Raw genomic sequence first — 21,214 nt, 5'->3', positions numbered from 1 at the left:
GGGAGGCTGTGAAAAAGCTGGGAATCCTCCTTACCCGGCATTATTTTCAGGTTTTCAGCAACAGGAAAGTATCAAATCAAGGCAGTATGCCGACCTGAACCAAGTTTGCTGGGCCCCGAAGGATCCACGACTGCCTCTGGCTTGCTAAATGGTATTGGTGACAGTTTGGTAATTATCGTTAGTGTCTATGTTGGGTGGCTATATGTCTAGGTGAAGTAATGAGGCTTCTTCACATTGATCCCATACTCTGTCAGCGCTGGAGTCAGGTCCTCCATGGTCAATGTATATTTCTTGTCCTTGCTTTTATTGCGGGAACTCCCAGAGGCTGTACCCTTCATCTTGCAGTGCTGAAGGCATCATTAGCATTATCTGAAATAAACTTCTGAGCAGCCAGAGAAATCACACAGATTATGCGTGGGTCAGAGGCCTCAAAGCCGGCTCAGTTAAGGTAATACCCGGTCACAGCATCAGGAATCGTAGGTGTATAATCTTCCAGCTGAATCAAGAAATCCACCAGAAGATGACAGGTTTCACATCTCCATTTGCCACACTTGGATGCATATAGACCCCATTGGACATGGATCCTTCAATAGGGGCGGCAGCTGCAGCACAAATAGGAGTGCTAGCTCTCCGGTCTCCCAAGTCTCTGTTGGCCGAGACTTCCGCTGCAGGATTTCCAGGCCCAGCCGCGCCACGTGGGGGCCAAGGCGGGCGGTTATGGCAGTTTGGCGCTGCCACTGCTCATGGCAGACTCCTGTCACTGCTGCTCTGTATATAAATTTGGGGGTGGGGAGATTCTCTCCTTGCAGCTTATAAATTTTTAATGACATCTAAAAGCACATTTTTTTCAATTGACATTTTTAAATTGAAGAAACAAGTTTGGGAAAGCAATCTGTATCTATGTAGCTATTTATTTTTAATAAAATTTTCAGTTTGTATTAATTAGTTAACTTTTATTATTTTTTAGTTTGGTACACTAACTAAAATGTGCAGGACAAATGTGTGCCGATAATGGCACACTGACAATTGCGCGCAGGACTTGTGCGCGCCAGATTAAAACAGTTACAGTAAGTGCTTTGAGGGTATTGTGTGTGGGGGAACCCTCCCATTAAAGTTAGAAGTGTTCATGCTCCCTTTGGGGGGTGGAGGGGGTGAAACCTCTGTCTACACCCCCCTTAAGCCCCACCTCTCTCTTCTCTCTCCTGTCTATCTTCTCCCTAAATTTCAGTATAGTCCTCTCTTAGTCTGTACTCTGATAAATTGTATCTAAACTCAAATATCTTGTATTTAAACTAAACTACTTATACTTAAACTCTACTCTTAATTTGCTGTATACTCCCTGTATTTAAACTACTGCACAGTCTTGTATGTCCAAACATTTAAACCTATTGTATATCTTATATGTCTAATTACACTCCATTGTGTATGTTCACTTGTAGACCGTTCTGAGCTACTGGGAGGACGGAATAAAAATCTAAATAAATAAATAAATAAAAATAAATAAATTACAGAGGAAACTACTGTTTTACCTTGTTGGGGGGTAATCGGCAGTTTCTTCTGTATTGGGAGTGCAATGGGAGTGCAAACACTTCTAAATCCCAACACCTTCCCTCGGAGCGCTTACAGTAACTGTTTTAATCCGGCACCCACAAGTCCTGTGCACCATTGTCGGCACGCGCTTGTCCCACACGGTTATGATGGGTCATCGATATTTTGGTTGTTATAGAATTTTATGTATTTAAAAAAGAACCATCTTTTCTTCTTTTCTTTCCTTTCCTATTTTTGAATGGTGTTCTTTTCAAAAATTTTTTGAAATATATATTGTAACCGCTTGGATCCTCTTTGGTTATATATGCGGTATATAAAGTTTTAATAAACATAAACATATGTCTAAGAAAAAGGACAATTTAAATTAAATCATTCATTTATAGAGCGTGTACGATTAGACAGACTCGATGGACCATTCAGGTCTTTATCTACTGTCATTTACTATGTTACTATGTATGTATAAATGTTCTACAACAGTGTTCTTCAACCTTTTGACACCTATGGACCGGTGGAAATAAAATAATTATTTTGTGGACCGGCAACGGTCCGTGGATTGGCAGTTGAAGAACAATGGGCTAAGTTGTGGGCCAGACCCCGCCCATCTCCACCCAATCTCCGCCCCAGACCCCGCCCCATAATAGTACTAATTGTAACACCATTTTTTCCATTCATTTTTCATATATACACACACACACACAATATAATCGTATTAACAACACATAATGGTTAACCACAAAATTAAACTACACAAAGCACACTGTATGCTTCTCAATATTCATTCCTACCAGAACACAGATAACCCCATGCAAATACGGGACCAAAAACTAAAAGTACTAATATATACAAACAAATCCTAAGTTGCAAGACTCTGCATGCAGTACAACCCCAGAGAAAAAGAAACAAATACATTTCTTCCTGAACAGACAGCAGATGTAAATCAATCATTAAATTCAAAACTAAAATAATTCCCCCTACCATTGTTGTCTCCCTCCCTCTATGCTGTGCTTTGCTTTGCTTTCTGGCCTGCTCCCGCATGGCTGTTTTATGCCGCTCCTGGTGTTATCTTCGAGCCGGCTCCCTCTTCCTCAAGTAATTCAAAATGCGGCCATTCAACTGATCTACAATCTATGTAAATTTGATCACATTGGCTACCTATACATCATCAAATTACTTATTACATTCTCTTATTGGTTTTTTAAATATAGGAAAACCTTTATATCTAATGCTTTTATTGAGTCCATATGTAAACTAAACTAAACTAAACTAAACCTTAGGTTTGTATACCGCACCATCTCCACAGTCGTAGAGCTCGGCACGGTTTACAGGAATTGGGATGAGAAAGGAACTCCAAGGAAAGGATGAAGATCGGAGGAAAGAAGAATGTTTAGAGGTCTAGGATATCAAAGGAGGAGGGAGTGTTACATTTTTGTGAATAGCCAGGTTTTCAGATGTTTACGGAAAAGTTGGAGAGAACTCAGGTTCCGAAGAGGGGAGGGGAGGTTTTTCCAGAGCTCGGTGAATCTAAAGGGGAGGGAAGTCCCTAGCTTTCCTAGATGGGAAATGCCTTTTAATGAGGGGAAGGATAGTTTCAATTTTTGGGTAGGTCTGGTGGTATTAAGATTAGAGGAGTTCCAAAAAATTGGAATAAAGGGAGGAAGGATGCCGTGAAGGATCTTGAAAGTTAGGCAGATGCATTTGAAGTGGACTCTGGAAATTATCGGAAGCCAGTGAAGCTTGGACAGGAGCGGTGAGACGTGATCAAATTTACTTTTTGCAAAGATAAGCTTAGCTGCAGCATTCTGAATCCGCTGGAGTCTGTGAAGGTTTTTCTTCGTTAGGCTTATGAAGATAGAATTGCAATAATCCAGTCTGGAGAGAATGATGGATTGGACGAGGACGGCAAAATGCTTTTGATGGAAACAGGATCTTACTTTCCTCAGCATGTGAAGGCTGAAAAAGTATTTTTTTATCAGGGAGTTGAGGTGGTCATTGAAGGACAATGTAGAATCAATGATGATGCCCAGGACCTTGCTGGAGAATTCGAGCTGCAGAGTGGAGCCGGAGGACAATAGGATTGAGGTGGGTGGCTGATCTAATTTTGGGCCGAGCCAAAGCAGTTTTGTCTTGGACTCATTCAATTCCATTTGGACGGTGTGGGCCCACGATTGGAGGTTCGATATACAAGAGGATATGTTCTCTGAGAGGTTAGTAAGGTTCGAGTCGGTCTCGAGGAGGCCAAGGATGTCATCAGCATAAGTGTAAATTGTTTCAAGGGGGGGATAGATGGAGGAGTTTTAGAGAGGACATATAGATGTTGAAAAGGATAGGAGATAGAGGTGAACCTTGCGGGACTCCACATATTGGTTTCCAGGGGGAGGATGAGGTGCCATTCATGTTGACAATGTAGGATCGTGAACGAAGGAATTTTGAGAACCATTCAAGGACTGTAGAGGTAATGCCTATCTCGGAGAGTTGGTAAATTAGAATATCGTGGTGGACAACGTCGAAAACAGCAGAAAGAACATAGAAACATAGAAAGATGACGGCAGAAAAGGGCTATAGCCCATCAAGTCTGCCCACTCTACTGACCCACCCTACTAAGTCTAAATGCTAGTGACCTTCGTAGGGATCCCAAGTAAATGTCCCATTTACTCTTGAAGTCAAGCACGCTGGTGGCTTCGACCACCTGCACCGGAAGCTTGTTCCAGTGATCTACCACCCTTTCCGTGAAAAAATACTTCCTGGTGTCACTACTGAATTGCAGGAGGATGGCAAACTTATTGCGAGAGTGAAGTTGTTGAACCTTAGAAATTAGCGAGGTCAATAGGGATTTGGTGCTGAAGTTGGGACGAAAGCCATATTGGTAAGGTAGGAGAATGGAGAATCTCTCTAGATAGGATGAGAGTTGGGTCGATATGATGGACTCGAGCATCTTGGTTAGGAGAGGGATGTTTGCTATTGGGCGATAGCTGTATGGTGTGGAAGGGTCGAGGTCGGGTTTTTTCAGTTTTGTGGTTAAGGCAATATGGCCCATTTCTGGGGAAAAAAGGCCCAAATGTAGGGCGGAGTTTAAGAGTTTGGTAATGGAAAAGATGGCCTGGGTGGGTATTTCCTCATAGAGGTAGGAGGGGAAAGGGTCTAAAGAACAATTGCAGGATTTCAGTTTGAGGCAGAGTTTAAGGATGAGGGATTCGGATACGTGCTCAAAGGCAGTCCAGGATCTGTCGACTGGGATAGGGCTAGAGACCATTAGAGTAGGGTTGGAGTCAGTGAACAGATGGGAAGGAGCATCGTAAGGTAGTGACCTTTTCATTGAAGAATTTTGCTAGAACTTCGGCTGAGGGAGAGGAGGGGAGAGAGGTGGAGTCTTTTTTGGAAGTTAGGGAACACCAGATGTTGAAAAGTGTACTACCCTGGTTGTTGGATCTGGAGATTTTGTCACCGTAGAAGTTCTTCCTTGCTTTTTTTAGTGCTGAATTGTAGAACTTAATATTGGCTCTCCATTTGCGCTTCAGAGCTCGACATTTCTGCTTTAGTTCTCTGTGATATGGGAAGTACCAAAGCGCTTTACGAGGGTAGGAGATGGATTTGGTGGAACAGGGGGCGAGGGAGTGGTAAGTGGACTCGGAGAGGGCAATCCAGTTATGCCAGTCGGTTTCTGAGTCTGCAGGCTTAGGGGCAGAGGAGAATTATTTGAGAAATTTAGTCCAGAACAGGTCGCTTGAAATTTTTTTGCGGAAGGTAATGGAATTAGAGGGGCGGGGTGGAGCCCAAGATGCAACATGAAAATGGGGAGGCAGAAGGCCCCAAGGAAGTGGTCGGTCCAGGGGACATGTTCCCAGCGAGTGTCATGTAAGTTTTGTAAGGGTTAAGATTCAGGAAACTAATGATGTCTAGTGTGTGCCCCTTTTCGTGGGTTGGGGATGGTGTAGGGGGGGGAAACCAAGAGAGGTAAGGAAGTTCTTAAATTCAATTGTATCCTTGCTGGTGTTGTTGTCAAGGTGGAGATTGATGTCCCTAATGATCAATAATCTTTGAAATTTGAGGAAGGCGTTTGATATGGTTTCGAGGACGAGATCAGAAGATTTGTTCCAAGGGGTAGGTGGGCGATATAGAAGCAGGATACCCAGTGGGTGAGGTTGGAGTTCGTCATTGACCGAGGCTAGCATGTATTCTAGAGAGGTGTGGCTGCTCTTTTCGATGAGCTGGACTTCGAAGAATGATTTGTAAAGTAGTGCCAGGCAGTGTTCCCTCTAAGCGGGCGGGTGTTGTGAGCAAACTTTTTTCACTGTGAGCTAAAAATATCGGGCGCCAGCAAGTTATGAGCCAAATAAATATGTTGCTTTCTACCACAGAACTTCCTTACGTTTGTATGGAATCTATCCCCTTTCAACTTTAGAGAGTGCCCTCTCGTTCTCCCTGCCTTAGCTACTAAGTCTATTCCCTTCAGTACCTTGAATGTTTCTATCATGTCCCCTCTCAATCTCCTCTGCTCAAGGGAGAAGAGGCCCAGTTTCTCTAATCTTTCGCTGTACGGCAACTCCTCCAGCCCCTTAACCATTTTAGTTGCTCTTCTCTGGATCCTTTCGAGTAGTACCGTGTCCTTCTTAAAGTACCAGTGCTGGACGCAGTACTCCAGGTGAGGGCGTACCATGGCCCGGTACAGCAGCATGATAACCTTCTCTGTCTCTTCAGTCCAGCATCTGCCCCTTCCATTCACTGTCTGTCTTTCCCTGCCATCTCTCCTCCTGCCCCCCCCCCCACCCCCCAATTTGGTCTAGCATCCATCATCTTCCTTCTGTTCCCCTCATGGTCTGGCATCTCTATCCTTCCCTCCCCCCTGTGGTTTTTAGCATATCTCTCTTCTCATTTCCTCCACTCAGATCTGATCATTCTCTGCTCTCTCTTCCCTTTTCTTCTCTGGTCTTCCTTCTCTATTTTCTGCCTCCATCTAAATTAAATTCTTTCTTACTATTTAGTCCCGTTTCCCTCTTTTCACTGTGTCTACACACAGCTTGTCACCCCTTTCCCTCACCCCTCCATTATCTTACTATTTTCTTCCCCCTTTATTTATCTCCTCCTTCCATCCAGTATGTGTTCTTTCCCCACTTCCATTCAGCATCTGCTCTCCCTTCTCAACTGACATCCATCTGCCTTCTGCTCTCTCTCCCTTCTTCTCACTTCCATCATCTGTCCCCTTCTCTCTCTCTCTCATCTCCTCCATTCCATCATCTGCCCCTTCTCTCTCTCTCTCTCTCTCCCCCCCCCCCCAACTTCCATCATCTGCCCCCCTTCCCCTCACCTTTGTGGGTCACTTTCTTTCCCCTGAGGGTGGCTCATGTCACAGGGGAAGCTTTGGCCGAGCAGAACCGCTTGATTGACAGTGGAACTTACTTGTTTGATGTCGATGCTGGGGCCCGTTGCCGTTTGAAGGAAAAAAAAAAAAGGTGGAAAAAAGGAACCTGTAAAGGCGAGAGGAAGGGAAACCTCCAGGACAGCTGCTTTTTGCCCTCCTTCAGCGGCCCAAGAGTTCAGACCAGCAGCGGCAGCTCTGTATGCTTTTAACTTCGGCACAGAGCTGCCCCTAATCAATAGTTTAGCGCGGTTTCATGAGGCAGCCTCGGGGCCTTTGATAGCCGGCCCGCTTCGATGATGCGATGTGGGCCGGCCTAGCAAAGGCCCCGAGGCTGCCTTATGAAACCGCGCTAAACTATTGATTAGGGGCAGCTCTGTGCCGAAGTTAAAAGCATACACAGCTGCCGCTGCTGGTCTGGAGGTGCGGAGACAAGGCAGGAGGCAAACGCGGTGGAAGGCAGGAGTCCCGGCGAAGGCAGGAGTCCCGGCACAGCGACTGCAACAGGAAGTTGCAAGTCAGCTGACGCCGGCCTTTCGTTGCGGCGGGGACCGAATCCTTCGCGGACCGGCAAGATTTTGTTTGCGGACCGGCGGTTGAAGAACTGTGCTCTACACTGTGTGCGCTGTGACGAGAAACTTGTGCGCTGCGAGGTAATATTTTGAGCGCCAGCGCACCCCAGCGCAGCTTAGCGGGAACACTGGCCAGGCCACCTCCTTTTCGGTTAGTTCTGGGAGAGAAGAGACCTTGGTAACCGTGGGAGCAGAATTCATTTTGAGTAAATATGTCATCATTTGTGATCCATGATTCCGTAATGCATAGGAATCCCGGGTCAGAGTCCTTGAGTAGGTCCTTCAGGATTTGAATCTTGTTGCAAGCGGATCTGGCGTTGCAATAGAGTGTTGGGACTGGGGTGAGAGAGTCAGAGGCAAGGTTGGGGAGATTGGCAGGGGAAACAGGCTTTAAAGAGCATGGTTGACTCTTCGAGGGTTTTTTTTTTGGAGGGATGGTTTCTGGTGCGTAACAACGTGGGGATTCTGAAGCCAGGGCAGATGGTAAAGTCAATTGAGGGGTACCATTAAGACCACTCAGATCAGGAACTCAAAATCATCTTACTATTCCAATATATCAAGAAATAGTTCATGAATATGTTAGAGCTGCTACCTTTTCAGTAATTTGCCCTAAAGTTTGGAATTCTTTACCATTATCTCTTAGATTATCAAGTTCTCTTGAAAAATTTAAGACTGATTTTAAAACCTTTCTATTTTTAGATGGTTATAAAACAAATAGTATATTTTGTTAATATAGAAGAATTGTATAATGGATTCAGCTGCGCTGGAAGAGTTCTGCAAATTACAAGATTACCAAATTGTATTTACCTTCCCTTTCTTTTACTTTAAAATATAGTTCAACCTTTTAACCTTAAATTCATGTATATGTGATTTGTTTGGATTTTATTAATTGTATTATTGAATTTTAGATTGTAAGCCACCCAGAAGGATTGCAAATGGTGTGGGATAGTAAGATTTTAATAAATTTGGAAACTTGGGACTATCAAAAAGACAGCTTCACCAGGCGGAATGCAAGTGTCACCTTCCCTCACCTGCTTCACTTTCTGCCTGCAAAAACATTGCAAACTCATAAGAAAGAGCTCATAGCAGCTAAGATAACATATTACACAGCCTAAATCACAAAGGCACTAAATACTGCCTATTTCTAAAATACCTTGAGAACACTTATCATTTATCATTCTGCTCAGACCCCACTTACTCATTGCTCAGAAATTATCATCTTGTCTAGAGACTAAAATACACAGTTTAAGAGAAAATGTACAGTCTTCTATCATTTCACATCTCTTCCCCAAGTTATATCTCCTTTCCCCCTCCCCGCAGCCCCAGCACTGCTTCCTCACCTGCGGTCCTATAAAGTTTGCATTGGTCAGTGGCGGTAGCAGCATAACAGGCCAGCCCCTGGATCTTCCCTCTGTTGCATCCTGCCTCTTCTGATGCAGTTTCCTGTGGACAGGATGTGATAGAGTGAAGACCTGAGGACTGGCTGAAGGCAGTCTGTTCTGTTGCTGCCACCAGCAACCACTGTAAACGTTACAGGACCACGAGGGAGACACAGGAGGTGAGAGAGCAGTGCCAGATTGAAAGGAAAGGAAGAAGGGAAGAAAAGGCTTAACCTGTAGATCAGGTTTGGTCAGAGGCTGGGTATTTTAGCACCTTTAATGGCTGGCACCCTGGGCCAGAGTGTCACCTGGTCCAATGGTTAAGCTGGTCCTGAGCAGAAATAAGGTGGAAGTAGTAGTATAAGTAATAATAATAATAATTTTAATAATAATAATAATTTTATTTCTTATATACCGCTGTACCATGAGGTTCTAAGCGGTTTACAGTAGAAACAGAAGAAATGCAATAAATAAGATTAATTAAGATGAAGAGAAAGTACTTAGAGTTCCCTGACTGTCCCAAAGGCTCACATTCTTGCTAAAGTACTTGAGAAAAATAAATTAGTTAGGTTATAAACATAGAGTAGAAGAAGGTAGGAAAACAGTTCATAGGAAAATTAATTTCGAGTACATTATACATTATATATTGTTCAAGGCGGAATACAAATTATAGGAATTACCAAAAGAATTGCGTAATAAAGATTATCTAGATAAATTACATAACAGTTATTCGTGTACATTACATGGTGTGGTAGAGGAACATAAAGTAACATAAAGGAAATTTTCATAAGTTGCGTTACTGTGAGCCCTAGAAGTTGGGCTCTTTTAGTGTGGTAAGTTTGCTCTGTTGCTTTTTGTTTGTTTGTAAAGTATCTGGGCATTGGGAGAAATGTTTGCTGCTCCTAAGGCAACATCAATATTTTTTTGTATGGTAAGTTATAAGGAGAATCGTTCCAATATTCGGGAATTTTTGAATGTGCATTACAGAACTGGAGGTTATATTTTAAGTTGCAATTCCTCTTACCATGGCTTGTAGGTTTTTACTAAAACATCCAGAAAAAGTGGCCTGCTCCAATTGGGGGGACGGGGGACCGAATATTGGTAATTTTCAGTTTCCAAACAGAGGCTGCAGATCCATGACAGCAGGTCAGTAAACCCATTTGCAAAGGGTAATGAGTTTTCCTTTAAAAATCAAGGCAGTAAATAAATGACTACAAAAGTACCTATAAAGCAGGCACCTACCTGTTGTGTGGGTCAGGATCACAGAGGTATCTATAACCACTCCACCTCGCCATACCCAGCCAAAAGTAATAGTTTGATAAGATCAGATATGGCATAAAACCTACCTATTAAAGGATCAATGTTATTTTTATAAATGTTCCTATATCAGGCCATAACGGCCAGTGATTTTAATAGGTACTTATAAACAGGCCTTAATTTGTAGACAAAACAAGAAGTCAAACTGTGGAGATGGGGGAGGGGAAGGGAGGGAATGGACAAGCCACAGCCAGAAGCAATAGGAGAAAAGGGTCTGGATTAGGATTAGAATAACTGTTTTCCACTCTGCTGCATACTCATGTCTTCCCTGAAAGAGGCACTAGAACAGAATACCCCTGCTGCTCTGCAGACTGGGAAGAAGTGACAGAATTATTCCAGGCCATTCCCCCAGAAAGTAAGTTCTGTTTGTAAATGACTCCTTCAAATAGTCTGAAATAGTGGTCCTGAGCTGAAAAATCGTGGCTTTTTGCTGCTGAAGTAGTGGTGGCCAAAACCTGTCCTTGTGACTCCAGTCTACTGTAGTTCTCTTTCAAGATCTCCTTCCCTGATGTGTTAAGTAAGCTGCTAGGCACACATTCTGATACCCAAGTGCTGTCCAACCTGTTTTCTTTTACACCAGTAAGATGGAAGACAGATAGAGAATCAAGTGGGAAGTGTACAGTCAATGCCATGCCATTCAGGTCGGGTCAAGGAAGTTTAGTTCAAAGGAGTTCATCCTTTAACCTGCCTCACCCTATGCATCCAATTCCAGACTGTTCCAGAGTATACACAGAGTGATTGTGACTTATTTAAAGGTTGGGAATGTGGATGGTTTAAGCAGGTTTTTGAAAAGGTTTTGCTTGATCATGCTTTATGAGAGCCTTCTCAGGCAGATTCACAGATGGATGAACTACAGTGGTGAGCATAAAATCCTGGCTTGACTGTATTAACACTTTTTAAATGCAATTTATCATTTATATCTATAGCTTGAAAATGTCCTGAGAAACATATAAATTGCTTAACAGGGGGGTTATGAATGCACCATACATCTTCCAACGCGTGATTGAGCACAAGGCGTTAGACCACAGTGCTCTGTCTAATTTCCTCTCTAGTGTGTCTTCTAGTTCTGTCTAATTTACTCAATGTGATGTTCATATCCCCTTCCAGAATTAAGTCTCCCACCACCTTGGGATGAAGAAGAGGGAGAACATCAGTGAAAAAAGACCCCTTATGACCAGTGGGCACATATAAATTTAGGAGCGTAAATTCCCATGTATCAATTGTTCCCGTGATCCATACATATCTACCTTCAGCAACCCCCCACCCCCCCAACATCTCATATAGGGTGAAGGGAAGGTGTTTACCCAGTAGAATAGTAACTCCGCAATACTTTGAGCCTTCTGAAGCAAAGTATACATTTCTCCACAGGCTTCTACTAAGTTTCTGAATCTCTGCAGGGAACTTTTTTTTTTGTGGTGGTGGTGGTGTGCGGGTTCCAGCAGGAGAGATTAGGCATCTCTCCTGCCGTGATCATTCAGGGGGGAAAAGGGGTTCCAGCAGGAGAGATTGGGCATCTCTCCTGCCAGGGAACATTGAAGTGGGTTCGGGGGTGCCGTGCAGGAGGGACTGAGCATCCCCCCTGTTGTGATTGTTCGGGGTGGGGGTGGAGGGTTCCAGCAGGAGAGATTGGGCATATCTCCTGTCATGATCATTGGGGGGGTGTCCGGCAGGAGAGATTAGACATCTGTCCTGCTGGGGAACATTGGGGTGGGTTTAGGGGTGCCGTGCAGGAAGGACTGGGCATCCCTCCTGCTGCAATCGTCCAGGATGGTTGTAGGGGGTTTCCGGCAGAAGGGATTGGTCATCCCTTCTGCCGGTGATGTATGAGGGGGAGGGATGGGCAGCTGCTAAACTTATTGCGGCAGGGAGATCCCTTGCCACAATAAGCTCAGTGGCCGCGTCTGTGTACAATGTAGGCCAGCATTTTGCTGGCCTACATTGTACACGTCTTCCGCGGGCCTAGAGAAACCAGTACGGCTGCCTAGGTCTGCCTAAGGCTACTTCCGGGCCAAGCCACGCCCACGCCTAGCCTTTTGAAGAGCTTAGGTGGGCTTGCATGCCTCCTTAGGCTACCGGAGGCGCCTCCAATGTAGGCGGCCTGTCTTGGAAGGATTTTTTTTTTTTTTAAGAAAACGTGCGTCCCGATTGGCTGATAAGGCAGCAGTTGGCCGCTTACAGTTGGGGATGCCATTTATAGAATTTGGCCCTTAGAGTATCTGACCAATCAGAAGTAATAATAACAACCAATCATAATTAGACTCTAATCTGAGTTTTCCATGATATCAGATGCTGGCAAACTTCATACTGTTTGGGGGTTACCATATGGCTTCAGTAAAAGTAGGATGGATTGAGATATTTGGGTTTTGCTTCAGTTGCTTTCAATGGACGTAAAATCCAGATATCTCAATCCGTACTACTTTTTCTGGAGCCATATGGTATCCCTGTGTTTTGCCAGCATACCAAAAACAATGAAATCCAAATTTCAGTACTTGTTATAGGAGAACTACGTCAGAAGAGTCATTTTTCATGAAGAGGGCAATTCAAATAGGGAGATCATAGTATACTGCTTACTTGATATTTCATTGTTGTAACTCCTAAATGATTTGAAAGTGGCCTTGAACCTAAATATTATTTCACATATGGTAGTATAATCATTCCACCATTTGAATACCCTTATGGTTTTTCAATTTTTACATACAGTTTTAAAGGATCCTCAGCGGCACCACTTGGAACTCAATAGTGTTTCATTGTTCCAAGCTTTATGTGTCAACTCGTCATCGGGTCCTAGGACCCGATGACGAGTTGACACATAAAGCTTGGAACAATGAAACACTATTGAGTTCCAAGTGGTGCCGCTGAGGATCCTTTAAAACTGTATGTAAAAATTGAAAAACCATAAGGGTATTCAAATGGTGGAATGATTATACTACCATATGTGAAATAGTCTTGATTAAGGACCCTTGTGAAAATTAGATTGTGTTATTCTTGAACCTAAATAGGCACAGAGTGACCCAGAAATTGAAGATTAGATCAAGGGTGGGGGTGCAAAGAAAATACTGTGATTTGGGTACCTCAAGAAGATGGAGATTTGAGTTACAAAGAACAGGTGACCATAAAATAAGACTGTCAAGAAGGATCATATTTTGAGAATGACATCTCTCATGTATAGGAAGCTTACATTGCCTCAGCTATTAAGAGAATGGCAAGAGAAATTTTAATTTACAATGAGTTCATACACCAGAAGATGAAGATGCCTAGAATTTGGTTTGAGAAGGTGCAAGACCAGGAGGAAACTACTGCTGACAGTTGAACAAGGGAAAAGAATGGCTTGGGCTATAAAATTTGGAAAATGGAGCAAGGAAATGTAGTAGAAGGTCTTGTTTAGTGACGAAGGTACATTTTACATCTTGGGAAATCAGGGAAAGGCATGTGCAAGATGATTTGCAGGTGAGAAATTCAAACAAGAGTGTCTTGATCTGTCAGTGAAATATCCTACAAAAGTGATTATCTGGAGTTGTAGGGCAGCAGCTGGTGTTAGAAGCAGTGGCTTGCCCCATGTCTATGGACTTTTCTTCCAGGAAATTGTCCAAACCCTTCTTAAAACCAGCTATGCTATCCGCTCTTATCACAACCTCTGGCAATGCATTCCAGAACTTAACGATTCTCTGAGTGAAAAAATATTTCCTTCTATTGGTTTTAAGAGTATTTCCCTGTACCTTTATTGAGTGTGTCCTAGTCTCTATAATTTTTGACAGCATGAAAAATCGATACGCTTGTACCCATTCTACTCAGGATTTTATAGACTTCAATCATACCTCCCCAGTCGCCTCTTTTCCAAGTTGAAGAGCTCTAACCTTTTTTAGTCTTTCCTCATATAATCTTGGTCACTCTTCTTTGAACCTTTTCTAGTGCCATGTGCCACTATATCTTTCTTGAGATAAGGAGACCAGAATTGAACTCAATACTCTAGGTGAGGTCACACCATGGAGTGATACAGAGGCATTATAACATTCTTAGTCTTGTTAACCATCCCTTTTTAAAAAAATAATTCCTAGAATCTTGTTTGCTTTTTTTGCCGCTGATGCACATTGGGTGAAAGGTTTTATCGTATTGTCTACAATGGCACCTAGATCCTTTTCTTGGGTGCTAACCCCCAAGGTGGACCCTAGCATCTGGTAACTTTGATTTGGGTTACTCTTCCCAATATGCATCACTTTGCATTTGTCCACATTAAATTTCATTTGCCACTTAGACGCCCAGTCTTCCAATTTCCTAAGGTCTGCCTGCAATTTTTCACAATCTGCATGCGTTTTAACAACTTTGAACAGTTTACTGTCATCTGCAAATTTAATCACCTCCCTCGTTGTTCCAATTTCCAGATCATTTATAAATACAGTAAGTTAAATAGCACCGGTCCCAGTACAGATCCCTGTGGCACTGCAATGTTTACTCTCCTCCATTTAGAAAAATGGCCATTTATCCCTACCCTCTGTTTTCTGTCTGATAACCAATTCCTAATCCACAATTGAACTTTTCCACCTATCCTATTTCTCAGGAGCCTCTCATGAGGAACTTCAAAAGCTTCCTGAAAATCTAGATATAGTACTGTCAAACAGCTCACCTTTATCCACATGTTTATTCACACCTTCAAAGAAGTCAAAGCAAATTGGTGAGGCAAGATCTCCCTAAGCTGAACCCATTCTGACTCTGTCTTATTAAATCATGTTTGTCTATGTGTTCCACAGTTTTATTTTTTATAATTGTTTCCACCATTTTGCCTGGCACTGAAGTCAGGCTTCCCAGTCTGTAATTTCCCCTGCCTCCTTGAGATTCAAATCTATCTCATGCATATTTATTGTGGATATCCTGATCTGCCTGTGGCTTTCGAGGACCGGAATTGCCTACCCATGTTCAAGTGCAGTGTCATCTTAATCAATAGAAATGAAAAATTAACTTATCTTGCAGAGGTGTTGCTGCAAGATAAGTTAATTTTTCACTTCTATTGATTAAGATGACACTGCACTAGAACCATAAGTTATAAAGAAAAATGAACAATAATTTCAAAAAGAATCTCTGTGAGGATCAATGACGACTATAGCCAATATAGGGTTAAGCTACCTTAATGGCAATCTGAAGATCCTCTAGATCAGGGGTGTCAAAGTTCCTCCCTGAGGGCCACAATCCAGTCAGGTTTTCAGGATTTCCCCAATGAATATGCATTGAAAGCAGCGCATGCAAATAGATCTCGTGCATATTTATTGGGGAAATCCTGAAAAGCCGACTGGATTGCGGCCCTTGAGGAAGGACTTTGTCACCCCTGCTTTAGATAAAGAAAAAGTAACAAAAGAATAGAGTGTTACACTACTATACATTCCACCACGCCTTTGTAGGTTTTTGAATGCTGCTGACTGATCTAAGTAGCCATAATATAATTAATGAAGGGCCCTCTGCACAACCACACACTGTTGTTTTTAAAAAAAATACATTTATTGATTTGTTACAACATATAACAACTTCAGGCAATAAACAAATTCAAAGAAAATACATCAAACTAAAAGAAAATCTTTATCAAGTCCATATTATAGGGGCTGATTGTCCTGTAGGAGTGACATCACTGAAAAAAGAAAGCAATATGCCATAATCCTCTAAGTCAGACAAATAATCATTCTATTTTCACTCATTCTCAACCTCTGAATCAGTTACAGGCACTATATCTAATTTAGGTTTATCTTGAAGAAAAATTTCCAAATGAGCCGGATCAACAAAAATATATCTAGTATTCTGATATGTCACTAAACACTTACATGGGAACTTAAGAAAAAATAAAGCTCCCACGGCCAAGACTCGAGTCTTGAGTTGCAGGAACTGTTTTCTCCTGTGTTGCGTCTGTTCAGAGACGTCTGGAAAGATATTTATCTGTCGCCCAGAAAACAGGGCATTTTTATTTCTAAAATATAATCTACGAATAGCTTGTTTTTCTATTTGAGTCCTGAAGGTGACCAACAATGTTGCTCTTTTGGCTATAAAATCTTTTGATGATTCTAAAAATTGAGAAATACCACACACTGTTCTTAATGTGGCCATGCATCATTCCTGAATCTGCTACAGGAGAAGTGTAGGAGTCTATGCCACTGGAAACACTGCTCAGTGAAATGAAATGAAGCTGTAACCACGTTCTTAAGTACGAGTCATACTTAAGTCGGGTGTCTGTAACTCGGGGACTGCGTGTATATCAAAAGTTCTTCAGAATTACTATCATAAGAAAAAAATTCAAGAAAAAGCCTCTGTATAATAAAGTGAATTTAAGCCCAGTGTCCATGAGTAAAGCAGGAGTTCATTTCTGAGCAGAAGTGTTAGGTTTGTAGAAAATAGGCTGTAGTCTAAAGTAGGAGCAGCAAGTTAGTGTTCTGTACTCAAGGCCACAGAATGTGTGAGAAAGAGAAATGGTGCACAAGAAAAAAGTGCTGTTACGATAGTAATCTTTCTGTTTTTATTACAAATCACAGATGTTCCTTAGTCTGTAAACAGTATAAATATGCACACAGCCTGATGCAATGTTGAAGGCAGTATTGCAGGGTCACATTGTGCTAGGTGTGTATTGTAGGCTGGCCTCCTAAATGGGATAAAGAGAAACTTCTTAAATTTATTTCTATTTGGCATTACCAATCAGCACTCAATGCTGCTTTCCAGATAGTAAGTTTTTCATGACTTAAATGTTCTTCAGTAAAAGAGTGAATCTTGAAATCAGTGGTTTTCAACCCAATCCCTTGGGTCCACCTGGCTGGTTAGGTTGTTCTGGATATCCCTAATGAATATGAATGACATAGATTTGCATGCACTACCTTCTTAGTATGCAAATCTCTCTCGTGTATATTTATTGTGGATATCCTGAAAATCTGACTGACCGGGTGGTTCTTGAGAACTGGTATGAAAACCCCTGGTGTAGCAGAGAAGACACCCATTTAAACCCTAATTCCTTGAAAATTGTCCCAGTTCAAAGGAGAGGAACAAACCTGTACCTAGCCCTAGAGGTGTGCAGAGAGTTTAGCAGAGAAGGGATACTGCAGGGGAGAATAGGATTTCAGCCACTTATTTCTATGATTCCTTTTATAAACAAGGTGCTAGCACTCAATTTGGTCAGCATGTAAAGCTGACACATAAAGGGTTAAAGGTGGAGGTGGGGCTGAGACACAGAGAGCAAAGCCTTTGGTTGCTCAGGGAGACCTGCAAGGGAAAAGCCTTTGAGTAATAAATTGAGCACACCTGGGAGCAGAGGGAGGCAGCCAGGAACATTGAAGCCAGAGAATTTCAGAGAAAGCACAGACTTCCAGAGGAGAAGCTTTATACAGCAAGGTAGCAAAACTGAGAGAAGCAGGGCACAGCTAGGAGACAAGGGCAATGGGTGTTGGCTCAGTTAGACGCTGCCCAGGAGGATCCTTGGCATTCTTTCTCAGAGGAGGGGGACGGGCTTACTGAAATAAAGGACAGTTTCCCAGACATGGTAGAAAGAGAAACCCCAATGGCATGGGAGCCTGAGCCTCAGGAGGAATGCATGAGTGAGTAATGTTTTATTGTCTGTGAGAATGTATAATATGAATGCAGATGGTTCTAAAGATTATTGTAAGCAATGTTCTTTGGAATGATTGCAAGGACTTATAATATTTGCAATAGGAACCTATCCCCCCCACCTAGAGCAAAGAAAGTGATTGCTGTGTAAGGAGGGGGAGGGATTCAAGTGAAGTTTAGTGCCCTATACTAGAACAAAAGTCCTTGAATTTCCAGAAAACCATGATGGGGGGGGGGGGGCTAGCATCATCATAGTATATGGGTGGTATGGTTTCCCCTACCCCACTGACCCAGAGATAGGGTCAGTGAACAGTGTGGTTTAGAGAGAGCTTCCTAGTTCTGATTTTTAAAGTGCTTAAGTTGGCTGCAAAAGCACAAGAGAAGAGAAGCAAAAGCAGGGAGGCCTTGGTCGGCCCTGGTGCCTAGCTGAAGGAACTAGGGTTCCAGAGACTTTTTCCTGCCAGCAAGAGTGAGCTGCGAGTGCTGTGTGAAAAGGAGCAAAGTATGTGGAAGTTAAAGGAATGCTAATACACTGTTTGGGCCATTCAAACACTGACCAATGTGTCTGTGGTTTGTACACTGGGAAAAGGTTTTTCTTTTTGTGAGTCACATTTAAGTGAATTCTAAGCTTGAAGAATAAATGTTTTGTTTTGGACTTGGCTGGAAGACTCAGTTTTTCTTTTACTAACCAGTCATTACCCTGTGTCCCCTCCAAGGAGTACTGGATTGTGCGCTAGTGGCAGAGGTCAGCTCTCTGTACTGATGCCACAATAGCTGATCATCAGTTTCCATAGGATACCATGAAGTTACCTTTCAAATCATGATTTTTACTGGCCAATGAATATGCATGAGAGAGTTTTGCAGGCACTACCTCATTAAAAACTAGATATGCTGGGTGTGTCCCAAGGACTGGGTGGAAAACCCCTGATCTTGCTTTCCCACCAGGATCACAAACTCAGCCTTTTAAGAACTGTGTTGACACACTTCTTTCAATACACAGGTGGAATTCTTATGATCTGAGCTTGTTTCAAAATTCATCGTTACTGGAAGAGAATTTCTGAGGTGCCATTTTCTACTCTCCAATTGAATATTCAATAGATTCTAAGGTGGGTTTGCAACTGTTCCCTTTACGTTGAATGGGAGTCCTCCACTTACAATAGCGAGGGACAGGCAAGTTATGCAGGATTCCAAGGAACCTGCTTGTCTCTAGAGATTGAAAATGTAATATTGAAACAACTCCCACCCCCCACCCCTCTCCCGGCAAGCACCAATGTAGTTGGAGGACTCCTGTTCAGTTTAGAAGGCATAATGGTTGTCACCTATTTCCATGTTGAAAGGAAGAAGCTAATCCAATCTTGGTCTTAGCGTCTGCAATGCATGGAATGTAAATTTGATTTTCTTGGGAAACTCAGTGGGGCAATCGGAACTAAAGTCCATGTAAGCAATAGAGCAGTGTCTCTCAAACTTTCTCAAGCCGGGGCACACTAAAGTTAGTGGCCACGGCTTAAGGCACCTAGAGGTGCGCAGACATCGCTGTGATAATATCACGCATACGCATGACATCACGTCAATGTCCATGCATTTGCAGAGGCTCTCCAGATGGGCCCTGAGACACCAGTAGGGGGTGCCAGCAGGGAAGAGGGCCGGAGAGAAGGAAAGGCACTGGCGCCAGCTGATTGCCTACAGCAGTGTTTCTCAACTACTTCAAGCTAAGTACCCCTAAGTCAGACATGCCAAACTCTGGCCCGCAGTGTAATAAAATTTGGCCGGCCAGACAATTTCTAATTTGCACTTAAGCTGGCCCGCCTTTACAAGCACTGCATCAGCTGTAGGTTCAGATGGCTTCCCAGTCTCACATTAAAGCTGCCTGCAGAGGATCGCTGGTCAGGTGTAGCGATCCTAGCAGGCTTCCGTAGCCTCAGCAGCACATTTCCTCTGTTGTGGTCCCGTACATCGGAGAGGGGTGGGACCGTGGCAGAGGCAACATGCTGCAGAGGCTAACGGCAGCCTGCTAGGATCGCTACAGCCGACTGGCGATCCTCTGCAGGCTGCTTTAATGTGAGGGAGGGAAGGCAAAGAGGGCCAAATCTCAGGCCAAAAGGAAAAATGGCAGACTTCTGGGAAAGGGAAGGGAAACAGAAGGGAAAAAGAAAGGAGTCCCTTGCAGGCGCGTTATCAGAAGACAACCAGAGCCTGGGACCACAACATGATTTCAATAATGACCAGACAACAAACGGTAGAAAAAATTATTTTATTTTCTATTTTGTGATTACAATATGTCAGATTTGAAATGTGTATCCTGCCAGAGCTCTTGTTAAGACAGCAAGCATGAACTAGGGCCTGAAAGAGAGAGGAATAGTCTTTTTTTATAATTAATAATTTTGAAGTTTTGAAAATCAATAAAGAATTTAAAAAAAAAAAAATTCCTGGTGATAAAGCTAAGATCTATCAGAAAATACTTCAAAATAGAGGCTTTCCAAATTTTAGTGCAATCCCTAATCCTATCTCGACTAGACTACTGTAATATAACACTAGATCTTTATTCTATAATGATGCTATCGCGTCTATAACTAGCTCAAAACACAGTGGTAAGATTCATATATGGACTATGGAAATCAGAACACCTACAGCCCAGCTATATAAAACTACATTGACTGCCAAAAACTGCAAGGATCAAGTTTAAATTAGGCATCACTGCCTTTAAGATCCTGAGATGGAATGTCCGTGACTACTTAACAGAGCTGGCAGTTCTACTCCAAGGTGCTTTCAACAGATATTCAAACAGAAATATTTTCCAATTAAAATTCCCAGCATGCAACAATATAAAGTCTACAAAACAAATTACCTTATCCATCCAATATCAATTAGCAAAATGCTGAGACCAACTACCATTTTACTACGATCTTGTGACCACTACCTCAGGTTCAGTAAACTTCTAAAAAGCATTTCTGTACCAAGACAGGGAGCAAACCCTGAAGTAAATGAAACAGTAATTGTAAAAGCCTATTTCTAAACTGTCTAATGCAACTCCTGGGACAAAATGAAAAAACAGCAATGATCTACTTGTATTTGTAACTATATATTTGAAACTATGATCTAACTGAATAGTTATACTAATCTACCTGTACTAGTAACCCTACTGAATGTCTGCATTAATCTGTCCACTGTTACTTCCTGGGTAACTGACCCTACTTCTTGTAATGTAATCTAACCTTGAATTGAATAGGTAAAGGCATAATAGAAAATCTGATTAACGTAACATACATGTACGTAACATATTCCTTACATCCGCATGCTAAGTCAACAAACTCCAGGCCCTTGTGTTGGATCCACCCTATACGGTGTTCTACCATCTCAAGGTCGTTCTTTCCAACCACCCGAAGGTGATCTCGGACTTTCATTTGAGCCAGTCCATTGTGCTCCCAGTCATCTTCCCCAAGCTGCACTCCCATCCCGATGAAGTGGCATTCTACACCTTG

At 42.7% G+C, this 21,214-nt stretch overlaps 1 protein-coding gene and 1 pseudogene across 9 annotated transcripts in view; one reads left to right on the top strand and one right to left on the bottom strand.

The window, feature by feature from the left end:
- Positions 1 to 206: 206 nt before the first annotated feature.
- LOC117354913 lies at positions 207 to 21,187 on the bottom strand (annotated as a pseudogene).
- The window catches only part of LOC117354083 (ATP-dependent translocase ABCB1-like), a 161,561-nt gene continuing 157,740 nt past the window's right edge, over positions 17,394 to 21,214 (top strand). For 3 of the 9 annotated variants that reach the window (XM_033930918.1, XM_033930916.1, XM_033930912.1), the window contains exons 1-2: positions 17,394 to 17,522; positions 18,736 to 18,841. The gene's annotated coding sequence lies outside the window, so the exon portion shown is untranslated. The other 6 variants (XM_033930920.1, XM_033930913.1, XM_033930919.1 and 3 more) reach the window with 4 other exon arrangements.

Source organism: Geotrypetes seraphini, chromosome 2, assembly GCF_902459505.1.
Source record: "Geotrypetes seraphini chromosome 2, aGeoSer1.1, whole genome shotgun sequence".
Classification (NCBI taxonomy): Eukaryota; Metazoa; Chordata; class Amphibia; order Gymnophiona; family Dermophiidae; genus Geotrypetes; species Geotrypetes seraphini.
The sequence above is the reverse complement of the archived record's forward strand: the minus strand, read 5'-3'. Positions and strand labels throughout refer to the sequence as shown.